This window comes from Cyclopterus lumpus, chromosome 25 (genome assembly GCF_009769545.1).
Source record: "Cyclopterus lumpus isolate fCycLum1 chromosome 25, fCycLum1.pri, whole genome shotgun sequence".
Taxonomy (NCBI): Eukaryota; Metazoa; Chordata; class Actinopteri; order Perciformes; family Cyclopteridae; genus Cyclopterus; species Cyclopterus lumpus.
Window position 1 is genome coordinate 11,734,584 of NC_046990.1, and position 12,506 is coordinate 11,747,089.

The 12,506-nt window shown below is 46.9% G+C and overlaps 2 protein-coding genes across 2 annotated transcripts in view; both read left to right on the forward strand.

Annotated features, from left to right (window-relative positions):
* The window catches only part of mtmr11 (myotubularin related protein 11), a 22,966-nt gene extending 21,904 nt beyond the window's left edge, over positions 1–1,062 (forward strand). Inside the window, exon 17 of the mRNA XM_034528659.1 lies at positions 1–1,062. This exon is cut by the window's left edge and continues 632 nt beyond it. The gene's annotated coding sequence lies outside the window, so the exon portion shown is untranslated.
* A 5,583-nt stretch (positions 1,063–6,645) lies between these two features.
* sv2a (synaptic vesicle glycoprotein 2A) overlaps positions 6,646–12,506 on the forward strand; it is a 37,471-nt gene continuing 31,610 nt past the window's right edge. The window contains exon 1 of the mRNA XM_034529169.1: positions 6,646–6,815. The gene's annotated coding sequence lies outside the window, so the exon portion shown is untranslated. The remainder of the gene's footprint in view (positions 6,816–12,506) is intronic.

Below are 12,506 nucleotides of genomic sequence, written 5' to 3' on the forward strand. Positions count from 1 at the left end.
TATTACAATAATGTGACAACTGTTTTGTATATTTGTAAAGAATACCGATAACCTATGGAAGCTGTGGTGACGCATTTAAGAAAGCGTGTTCCACTTTTAGTGGGCCGTGGATGGTGTGAGGAGGCGGTTCTGACCGGAGGACACATCTGACCCGTCACACATGTTTCTTTGTGTTTCTTTTTTTTACCACCAGCTCTTTAGATCTTTTATTTGTGTATCTCCGCCCCGAATAGAAAAGCAGAACACCGCTTGGACATTTTAATTTTGAATTGCAGGCCGCTGACTTTAATGTGGAATTTAGGGCACGAGAGCTATTTTGGTACTGCGTCATCTCTCTGAGTGTGCTGGCCTGGATGTGGCTGCAGGCGCTGCACATCATTGCAGTTTAATTCAGGTTCCTGCCTGACTTCACTTATTTACTCTCATCCATACTTTCATCTTTTATTTCAGCGTTATCGGTCCAATTCATAAGGAGAAGTGTGATTTCTGAACGGTTCCTTCTCTAAATTGGTTATTTTGAGTTGGGTTGAAGAACGCTCACATTATTCCGCCTTGAGAAGGTTCCAGTGTTGGAAGCAAAGGGAAGCTTATTTCTTCCTGTTGTTCCCCTTTTTCTGTTGCATTAGTAAGGACCTGGAGTGTGTATTCAGAGCCCAGAGGGAGCTCTCTGCTCTGAGCCTTTAATTAAACTGCTTCAGACGGACGGAGTGACGCATCTGATTTTCTTCTGAATGATATTTTCCGGCAGGATAACGACGGTCAGACTGTTGCTGACCGTCTCTCGTGTCAAAAGGCACCTCGCTATGAATTATTAAATTGTTGTAGATTCATCGCATCAATATATCAAGGCTCATTGATTTCAGAGCTTTCCAGGTGAGATGGCACCGTCGTCTTTGTCCTGTCGCAGAGAACATCTTCTCTGATCTTCTCTACGCCCGTCGGTCTGTATCGTCGTGTAATTTAATGTTTTTTGGTACGAGCACCACTTCACATTTGCCAGATGTACATATTTTTTGTATCCGCATGTTTTGATCCTGATGAATAAAAGAAGTGTTATCAGTGGATAAACTCTCGGCTGTAATCTGTGCCACAAATAAATTTAAAAACACACACTCACAGCTCACAAACTTTTATTTTATACCAAAATAAATATTTACATATGATCTGGGACACTTCAAAAGCAGCATGGCACAGTGCACGTCATTTAAAATCCAACCGCACGACAATAAAACAACGTTGAGGGTTCATGTTTCTGTTTCGATATGTTGTTGGGAGAAAAAATAAGAAATGAACCAAAATGTGTGATGACGAGCACGTTCTCCATTTATTGAGATTTTGGCACTTTGAACTCACGGATGTTCGTCTCGTGAATTCTTTCACCTGGTAACCACGGGCGACGGAGCGAGAGAGACCCCGCCTTGGCTTCCTTTGGCGGCGGCGGCGCGTTCACAAGCGACCGCGTCACGACCGAAGAAACCACAAGTCCAACGTCAGGAGAGTCTACGTCTCCACCGCGATGGAGCTTCACCCGCACAGACTCCCGGGGCCCTTCCCCTCCTGCTGCAGGACGCCATCGGGCCCGTAGAAGCACCCGGAGGAGGCCGGGCCGGCGCCGCCCAGCTGCCGGATGGACTTGCACATGGGGCAGGGGTAGTCGGACAGGCCCTCGATGTCTTCGAAGGCCAGGTTGACGATCTGGTCGCAGCAGGGGTCGCAGTAGAGGTGTCCGCAGGAGAGGCGCTTCAGGCGGGCCTCGTAGGTGATGCAGCCCTGGCAGTGCGGCACGTCGGGGCCCAGCGACAGCGAGCCGGTCAGGGAGCTGCTCTCCAGGCTGCCGGCCTGGCTGGAGCTCTGCTTGGTGGGAGACCTGAAACCAAGGGGATGTGGATGAAATGAAAGCTAGGTTATGTCGATAATCGGCTGTTGCAGCTCCTCAAACGGTTTCTGTCTTTTTAAGAACTGAATAGGAGTTTTGTAAAGTCGGTGGGACAAGACGAGGCGTTCAAAGACCTCGATTGGCTGCGAGAGAGTGAGATGTGTCGACAGCCGTTCCCATTCTCATGAACACGATACCTCGGGAACGCCTCTCGACTTTCTTCACCAACCTCCACTCGGGCTCGAGGGTAAACCGATCAGAATCTGGGGGTCAAAGGTTAAGGCCACTGCCATACATCGGTGACGGTGTCTCCATCCCATAGTTTGACCACACGTTTGATTTTCAACTGTAAAAACGTCCCACTCAGTTCAACATGGTCACAATTCTTTAAAGGACTATTTTTATTTTATTTGTTTGCGTTTATCGATTCATTGCCTAAAAACTAAATATCAAATGTACAATTACATTTTTAAAAAGGGGGTAAATAAGCAAATTCCCATCAGTATTTGCAACATTAACTATTAAACAAATTAAAATGGACTAATCGCTTCAATGAATCTTCATGAAGAGACGCTGGAGCCAGAGAGTGGATGATTATCGATTATACTAAATAGAAGCCTGACAATCAGACCTTTGCAAAAACAAAACAGGAGGCAACACACACACACACACACACACACACACACACACACAAACTGGTAAAACAAGAAGGGATCTCGGTGTGGGTGCAGCTGTGCGGTTGCGTCATGATTGAAACTGGAGGTGTGTGTTGGTGTCTTGAGAATGAAGCTAAATGATGTTGAAGGTTAACAAGGTGCGTTCACACACACACACACACACACACACACACAGGTTATATCCGGTGAAGTACGGGCTGATAAATCTCGACTCACGTCGGCGACGGTGAGTCCTTCAGGCAGTCGAACCGGAGAGCCGCGAGGATCCTCCATAGCAGGTCCATGCCGGTTCCTCTCATGGTGACATCAACGCGTCATCGTCCTGGTTCCCGGAGAGCGTCATCATTAACAACCCGCTGAGTCTCTGTGGTCTTTGAACCGTTAGGACCCCCCCCCCCTAGACGGGTCAATAGAAAGACCCCCTGCGCCGCTGCGTGTCTACACCTGAATGGAGAGGATGCGCCATCATCGTGCGCGTCCATGTGAAGGTAAACAAAGCGCGTCTCTGGTTCCTGTAGCGTTGAGTCGCTGCTTTCTTCCTCTCTCTCTTCCTCCTCCTCTTCTTCCTCCTCCTCCTCCTCTTCTTCCTCCACCTCCTCCTCTTCCTCCTCAGCAGCAGCGCAGGCGCAGCTGAGGTGATTTGTTTGCGTCAATCAGAGAGACACACACGTGACAGACCTCACGAGCCACTATTATGGAGAAGGAGGCTTAAATACTGACCCGGGTTAGGAACGTGTTAAATATCCACCAACACGTCTGGATTTAAATCACGCCGATGGTCATCTGGATATTAATTTTAATAGGCTATAATGTGTCAATATACACATGTTATATTTAAGTCGTGTTCTAGTCCTCACTTTTCCTTTCATTGCACCATTAACTGTCTGTTATTGCTCTAAGTATGGAATGGAATGCTCTGAGATGTTGGAGATGTTCCACCAGTCTGTTGGACCAGTGCTCTGAGATGTTGGAGATGTTCCACCAGTCTGTTGGACCAGTGCTCTGAGATGTTGGAGATGTTCCACCAGTCTGTTGGACCAGTGCTCGGAGATGTTCTACCAGTCTGTTGGACCAGTGCTCTGAGGTGTTGGAGATGTTCTACCAGTCTGTTGGACCAGTGCTCTGAGGTGTTGGAGATGTTCTACCAGTCTGTTGGACCAGTGCTCTGAGGTGTTGGAGATGTTCTACCAGTCTGTTGGACCAGTGCTCTGAGATGTTGGAGATGTTCCACCAGTCTGTTGGACCAGTGCTCTGAGGTGTTGGAGATGTTCCACCAGTCTGTTGGACCAGTGCTCGGAGATGTTCTACCAGTCTGTTGGACCAGTGCTCTGAGGTGTTGGAGATGTTCCACCAGTCTGTTGGACCAGTGCTCTGAGATGTTGGAGATGTTCCACCAGTCTGTTGGACCAGTGCTCTGAGATGTTGGGGATGTTCTACCAGTCTGTTGGACCAGTGCTCTGAGGTGTTGGAGATGTTCTACCAGTCTGTTGGACCAGTGCTCTGAGATGTTGGAGATGTTCCACCAGTCTGTTGGACCAGTGCTCTGAGGTGTTGGAGATGTTCTACCAGTCTGTTGGACCAGTGCTCTGAGATGTTGGAGATGTTCCACCAGTCTGTTGGACCAGTGCTCTGAGGTGTTGGAGATGTTCTACCAGTCTGTTGGACCAGTGCTCTGAGATGTTGGAGATGTTCCACCAGTCTGTTGGACCAGTGCTCTGAGGTGTTGGAGATGTTTATGTATATATATATATATATATATATATATATATATATATATATATATATATATATATATATATATATATATATATATATATATAAACTTACATATTTGTGTGTGAGTGAGATATAGAAAAAACATATTGTATTCAAATCCATAATTTAGGTTTAATATTTATATTTAGGTACTATAAATATATTGAATTTGTTTAATATCAAATTGTCCCTTTTTTGATCTACGTAAACAAACAAATATATTCTCCATGTTTACCCTCGTTGTACGTATTGATATGTGGTCGAGTGTCTGCTTATGTTTACCTTTTGCTGGAGAGCAGAGTTTGAGTTATTGCTCAGGTGGTCTGAATATTTGACCGCGTTACCTAAAGTAACCACCAGATGGCGACAAGTATTCAGCCTAAAAACTATCTCCACACGTGTGATCACTCATCATTAACTCCCTTAATGACAGGAAGTATATTTCCACCATTAAAGAATAAGAAATACTCTAAACGGTGACTGTTGGTTATTATGAACACCAGCCAACGCGGGTTAGGGTTATATAACCTTCAAGCTCCCGTAGATATACAAATATTACTGTTTTGAATGCCTCATGGAGATTAATGAGTCGTATTGCATCATGGTTATCAGAGAATAAAATAATGGACACACGGTCAGTTATAGCTTTAATTCAGCTGCTCAACACGTGTAGCGTATGACATGATTTATTACATTCACAGCTGCAGGTAAAGAGTATTAAACTGTCATTATTAATAATATTATTGTTTTTCTGTGAAGGCAGGTAAAGAGGACACGCTCGTTAACCAATTAAGAGCCAACAACTGCAGACACACAGGTGTCCAGTGCAGTGTGGAGCTGCAGGGGGTCTGCAGGGTGTCTGCTGGGGGTCTGATGGGGGTCTGCAGGGAGTCTGCAGGGTGTCTGCTGGGGGTCTGATGGGGGTCTGCAGGGTGTCTGCTGGGGGTCTGCTGGGGGTCTGCAGGGTGTCTGCTGGGGGTCTGCAGGGTGTCTGCTGGGGGTCTGCTGGGGGTCTGCTGGGAGTCTGCAGGGTGTCTGCTGGGGGTCTTCAGGGTGTCTGCTGGGGGTCTGCTGGGGGTCTGCAGGGGGGCTGCTGGGGTCTGCAGGGAGTCTGCTGGGGGTCTGCAGGGAGTCTGCTGGGGGTCTGCTGGGGGTCTGCAGGGGGGCTGCTGGGGTCTGCAGGGAGTCTGCTGGGGGTCTGCTGGGGGTCTGCAGGGTGTCTGCAGGGAGTCTGCAGGGAGTCTGCTGGGGGTCTGCTGGGGGTCTGCTGGGGGTCTGCTGGGGGGCTGCTGGGGTCTGCAGGGAGTCTGCTGGGGGTCTGCTGGGGGGCTGCTGGGGTCTGCAGGGAGTCTGCTGGGAGTCTGCTGGGGGTCTGCTGCAGGGAAACGCCATCGAGCCAGCAGAAATATGAAAGGGCTCCCAGCTGCATGAGGCGTCTCAGCGTGGAGACCTTTTGTTGTATTTTTGTACTCTTTAATGTGATTCATATATAGTGTTCATATTTATTTTATTTTTTTCATATATCCTGTTTCCTATATTTAGTTTCTTGATTTTTTTTTTTTTTGCAATATTTTTAAAAGAAATGCTATCTTATGTGAATGTGAGAAGGTGCTTGGCAATAAACTCTATTCTGATGATTAGTAACTTTTATTTACTACATGAAACATGTCTGCTGTGAAAAAGGCCCGTTTCAAAGTGTTCAACAGGCTTCTTATCTATATGTTATAAAGGCACTCTGCTTTACTCAAGGGACAATTCAAGGCACGCCTTTGTGCAAAAATAAATATAATATAATACAAATATGACACAGCAATGTCTGACACCTCAAAGTCCCATTAAGATCGTCGTGGATGTAACATTTGGAGCCTGTAGTAATTCCCACTGCTTATTTAAAGGCTCATTTATTGGTTTTAACTCGTGGTTTACAGTAACTTTCTGTATTTGTGTCGGATACTAAATGTAAAGTGATTCCGTTGTTTTCCACCGGGGACTTCCGTGTCATTTCTTTTTCTTTTTTCTTTTTAACATGGCCAATTATAGGCACGAGCCCGAGCACGTGCAGGCAGAGGCTCGTCCTGCACGGTCCATTGCACCAACCATTTGGTGCATATGGAGGCAGCGTGCACGGCGCGTGCCCCACCTGGTTGTGTGAAATCCCATTTTTAAAAGTGTGGCCTCGCGATATTAACGTTCACCTGTGATTGAGTCACTCAGGGAGGAAATCAAATAACCAGCAACCCCCCCCCCCCCCCCTCTTCTTTCTGAGAGGAATGGGAGGAGGAGGAGAGGAAGAAGAGGAGGAGAGGAAGAGGAGGGGGCGGCGTCTCCATCCAAGAGGGACGTCGTGTAGTAAGCGAAGGGGGCGGAGGCTGCAGCGCTCTGCTACGTCAGTGAGCATCACCGAGGCGCACAGGACCTCGCGTTCAGGTACTCCGGGGTGACTCCCTGCACGGAAGAAAACGCGATCACCGGTCACCCCTAAAACGCGCCGACTACCACCAAAGAAGGTAAGAACATCCATAACCCTCATCCATAACCCTCATCCATAACCCTCATCCATAACCCTCTTTACATGTGTATATGATCTCGGCTGCTGCCGGTGTATCCTGCGCGATAGCAGAGATGTTGATATACTCCCAACTCGATATTAATGTATCATTAAAAACTAGATGAAAGGCCTTCTGTGCGCTACGCGATGACCCCTAAACACGGATGAGCCGTTTGAGGACGAGAACGCGTCGGACATCTCAAAGAAAGGTTGCGTTCAGGCGACATGCAGATTGCGGATTTTGGCGAAACGCGCCCGTCGTTCTTGTTCTTGCTGTGAGGTCTTGTGCGTTAAGACCACCACCATCATCATCATCATCATCATCATCACCATCATCATCACCACCATCTTCATCCCATCGTACGGGATTGACTCCAAGGAGCAGAAAGGGCACGAGGTGACGAGCGTTGAGTTTTTAATGTCATTAAACGGCTCATAAGGTCCGACTTCCTGTCATCATCCACTTCTGTCTAACTGGCTTTGGCACCGATGCCCTTGATCCTGCTCCTCCTCCTCCTGCTCCTCCTGCTCCCCCTTCTCCTCCTCCTGCTCCTCCTGCTCCTCTTCCTCCTCCTGCTCCTCCTCCTGCTCCTCCCCCTGCTCCTCCTCCTCCCCCTGCTCCTCTTCCTCCTCCTGCTCCTCTTGCTCCTCCTCCTCCTCCCCCTGCTCCTCCTGCTCCTCCCCCTCCTCCTCCTCCCCCTGCTCCTCCTCCTCCTCTTGCTCCTCCTGCTCCGTCGCTACTTCCACCTTCTCTCTTCAGTACACGGCCATGCGCTTTTTATTTGTTAGCTCTTCCTCATCATCAATATTCCTCCTGGTTATGTGTTACGTGTAATTAGTACATCAGGAACATCTCGGGTTGGAGGAGCCGCTCTCTCTCCTAAATGACCTTGTAGAAAAAGCCAGCGGGGAGAATGATAGAGAGAGAGAGAGAGAACGTCCTCCTCTGCGCCGCCGTGCTGTCTGTCAGAGAGCTGCGAGGGGGACGCTGTTGGGTCACGTGACGTCCTTTTGACTGGAAGAGGACGCGTGAGAGCATGAATGATGGATTCATCGGGCATGCCTGATGGCAGCCATGACGGCAGCTGAGGTCTGCATCGACTCCCGTGATGGGAGCAGCTTCTGATGCAGCACTACACCGACAGCCCCCTTAACATAATAAATATGATTTATGGTTGGTGGTTCAAAGCCTGACACACTTTCGGCCTCTTAATGATCTCATATCAGGCTGCAGCATCTTAACCACGGCCTCTTTAAAGGGCTTCACAGAGATCAAGCCGTCTAGTTTCTTTGGTCGTGACTGGATCTCATAGACGCTTACGTTCTCCAGGGAAACGTCTTTTTTTTGGTGTTGGTTCGGCCATCCATCCTTCCTCCTGCTGAGCTGGAGGAGAACGTACCCACATAGAAAGGCCCAAGCCAGCAGTGGGATTTGAACCCCAGACCTTCTTACCAGTGCAACTCATTAAAGGTTTTTAATATGAATCATAATTTACAGCAAAAGAGGCTGTAAACTATTAGTAGAGAAGATTTAGGAAAAGCCAAATCCTTCCTCCAAAACATCCCTTTTAGGATGCGTCGATGTGGCCGCTAGTACAAAATCAACCGGCAACAAGTTTGATAATTATCAAGTTTGTCACTTTCAAACAAAAACACAGTTCAAATGTGAGTATTTTATGTTTTTCTTCCTCATATGGAGACTGTTGGTTGAGTACAACAAACTGTCTAAATCCGATGTTCACGCCCCTGAACACACAGGAGCTCCACTTGAAACCAGGAGGAGCTGAGGGAGCTGCTCTGCTTGGTGTTCTCATGTTCTACCTGCTGATCGGGCCGTGCTCCGCTCCGTCTGCACAGATTAGCCCCGTCACAAGTTACAACTCGCCTCCCCCTGCAGCTGGAGCCAGATATACTGTGTATATATTTATATATTTATATTAAGCACAACAGCTAAAAGGGGCCGTAGAGCACAGATATGCTCCTCAACTACCCCATCAGGGTGTTGTCAAGTTCATCAATTAGCAGCTGTTCCAACACTCGGTGCTTCGAGGAAACTGGGTTCATTTGTGATGAAGGGTTTTTCCGGACCTGCTGAGATGTTCTCCTCTTCCCGAGATGCACGAGGAGACGTAGAGATAATCGATGGCCTCCTCCTTTCTGTCCTCAGATGGGCGGGTCGTAGCAGCAGTTAGTGTCGAGCGCATTACTCATTAACAACTGACAAAATGGGGGTTCCTCTGCTGGTAAACAAATGCATTAATAATTTGTTGGCTCCACCTTTTTGCTTGATTTTTCAATCTTTCAATAGAAGTCTTTTTGGCTCTTCACACATCCTGAGCCACAGTGTGTCCTAAGCGGCTCAACTTCGCTGTCTTCTTCAGGAAGTTGGCCTCTGCCTGTGAGTGGGCCGGTCTGACAGTAACTCCCAGTCCGCCCCTGTCTGTGTGTGGAGCTGGAGGCAGTTAGCTTAGCTTAGCATAATGGATGGAAACACCATGTAACTTTTTACAGTTCTGATTGAACACATTTGTTGTGTCCTGTGAGCTTCACGGGTGCCGTTAGACATATATATATATATATATATATATATATATATATATATATATATATATATATGTATATGTATGTATATATATGTGTGTTTACATGCTAGGTAAAGCTAACAGCATCCATACTTCCCTCCATATTTGACACTCTGCACAACTTTAATACAAAATGTTCTCCACTCCATCGCCGAGGCCAACGTTGTACTTTTTATTCGTCTGACGGCTTTAGTCACTTTTCAGATTCGGCCCATTTGATACTGAAAGTAGATTTAGCAACAACTCTTATTCAAGAGGTTTTGAATGCAGGACTTTAACTTGTAGTATTTTCCCAGTGAGATACTTTTGAATCTAATTAAAGCATCTGAATACTTCTTCCACCGCTGGGGATTTGCAGGTCAGTCTCTTTCTAACACCTTCAGTTTCAGGCATTTTGAGATGACTGCAGGTCGCCTTGTGGAGGCGCGTGTGGTGGATGCTCATGAACTGCACGTTACACGCCACACTAAGGGGAGCTGTGAACAACCCACACGGCTGTATGTTGCACCTCTCAGCCTCAGTCTGACTCCCCTTCGGTCCATCTTTAGTCCATTTCGCAGCGAGCAAAGCCAAAATGGATGCAGAGCGCTGACGTCACGCGGTGCTGCTAACCGCCTCGGTGCCACCAGGGTGACGGTGCAGGCCGAGGGGAACCGTGGCGTGACTCGTGTTAGCCTGCTGACGATGCTCATCGCACCCTCCTCTCGGGGGTTATCTCCTCCGCCCGGTGGGCCTGAAGCCGTGCAGGAGCCACACTGGTTGGAGCGGATGAGCAGGACTGAGGCTGCTGTGAGAAGAGGGTTGTTTGAAAAAGAAGAACAAAGTACTTCCCACCCGTTCATCACTGCTGAGGGGCGAGTCGACTCGGGGCACCTCCGCCCGCTGGCTGGAAAACAAGACATGAATAATTGATCCTCCACAAAGCTTCGGGAAGACTCCCCTGCAAGCTCAGAGGAGACGAAACAATGGTGGATGAGGACGGAGGGAGAACAAGAGGCCTTGGCTTGGTCCAGATGAAGCCAGGCTGAGTGTAACACGTTAAAAAGATTATTACATGTTCCACCTCTCTTTGATTGGTGTCAGAGGACGATATTGATTTAAACTTTGACTCCACCGACCCAAAAAGTGCTTGTTAAAAATCACTTTTAAATCTCTTTTCAAAACTCTTGAACACAGTTGATTTATACAAAGTATATAATTCAATATTTAGTCGTGGCGAGTATTATGATTTAGCAGAATTTAGCCTTTTTTCATGGTTTGGCAAAAAAGCCTTTTGTCATGTAATTACTACACAGCATTTACGTCCACGTTGAATATATATATATATTTATTTATTTATTTGCTGTCTCAGCTGTCTCTTTCCACGTTGGCGAGCTGATTTGAAATGAACATAAGGCTGAACGTAATCTCCTCTGCGGTGTGAGTGTGTTGATTGTGAGCGTAGGTGTGTGTTGACTGAGTCTTGTGTGTGTGTGTGTGTGTGTGTGTGTGGACGCATGAGAGCAGGAAAGACTCTCCAACAGAGACATTAGCAGCCATCCGGTGGATTGAGCTCGAAGGAGAAGCCAGGTCTGATTATTCAGAAGTGTTGTTGTGAGGTTATGGACATGGACATGTTTTTATGTTCTCAAGTGGCCATTGTGAGTAATACACGGTCCTTGTTGACGTGTAAAACAAAAAGAAGTCTCAGGGATGACCTATTGGAGGAGGAGGAGGAGTCAGAGGCGGAGTCAGAGAGTGCGTCACCACATGTCAAGAGAAATGAATTCAGCGCTGCATGACATTACCAGCCATCTGCATCTCTGAGGGTTCCACTGGCCTAATCATCACCATCTCTGTCTCTCTCTCACACACACACACACACACACACACACACACACACACACACACACACACACACACACACACACACACACACACTGTCATCACTCATGCTCATCTCTGTCACACTCGCTAACTGCAGCGTCTGTGGCGTCAAAGTGAGCATCAGGATTTTATTCAGTGTGAAGGAAAAACGCAACGAGACCAAAATGAAAGACTCAGTTTGAATGCTGCAAGACGAGGTGACAATTAATAATGCATATTAATTAACTTCATCTGCTCAGCTGTTATTATCATTGATCAATTAGTTGATCTATGATAATAAGAACAAAAACAACTATTTTAATATCCGATTACTCATTTGTGTCGTTCTCTTTCTGACATTGGTTTCATGCGTGACAATTAATTATGTTTGGTTACGCCATCTTGGACTGGAGAATTGTCGCATGCATTTTGACATGCATCTGACCTTTTTTAATGACCGATTAATCGATAATAAAAATAGTTCTTGGCTGTCGCCCAAGTGGAGAATGAAGCTGTGCGTTAACCTCTCTGCTGATGAAAGCTGAGGGTTATATTTGGATACAGGGATGACTAAAAAGCTGTACAGTTAATGAATCCAGAGGTCTTTAAAATACTTTATTCTTAAGACCATCAAATGGGGAAACACATGAACCCAGGGAGCGGACAATCCCCATTGTTTCCTGCTGGAGGTTGTTGCTACTTCCTGGTTGCTGTGCTATGTTTGTTGTACTCTGATGCTTTTAACATCACTATATTGTCTCATTTGTGTTCCATGAAGCCATCTCACTTCCAGGAGGTGAACATAAATATAGTTTGGAAGTCTTGTTTGTCACAATGGGATGCTTTAAACCTGTATTATTTGGGTTTTTAGCGGTTGAATATTGTGGTTAAACTACATCTGTTTATGTAAACATGCTAGTCAACGGTCACATTCAGGGATAGAAATGAGTGGTGATTCCTCACGTACGCCTCTCCAGGTCTTATTTGGGCAAAATAAATCGAGGAGTGAGCGTGACAGAAGGCCGGCGCTGCTCATTGGTTTGGTCTTCCTCATCCATCTTCTTCATCGTCTTGTTCTCTGCTGAAAGCCGTCTGCTGCTTAATGGCTCTTGTACCTCCACTAAATAAAATGTCCCGCTCCTGTCAGCGAGGGCCGAGGCCTGACGTGAAAGTAGAAATCCAATTTTCTGCAGTCTATCAGATGCTCTTAATGTTTTGAGTTT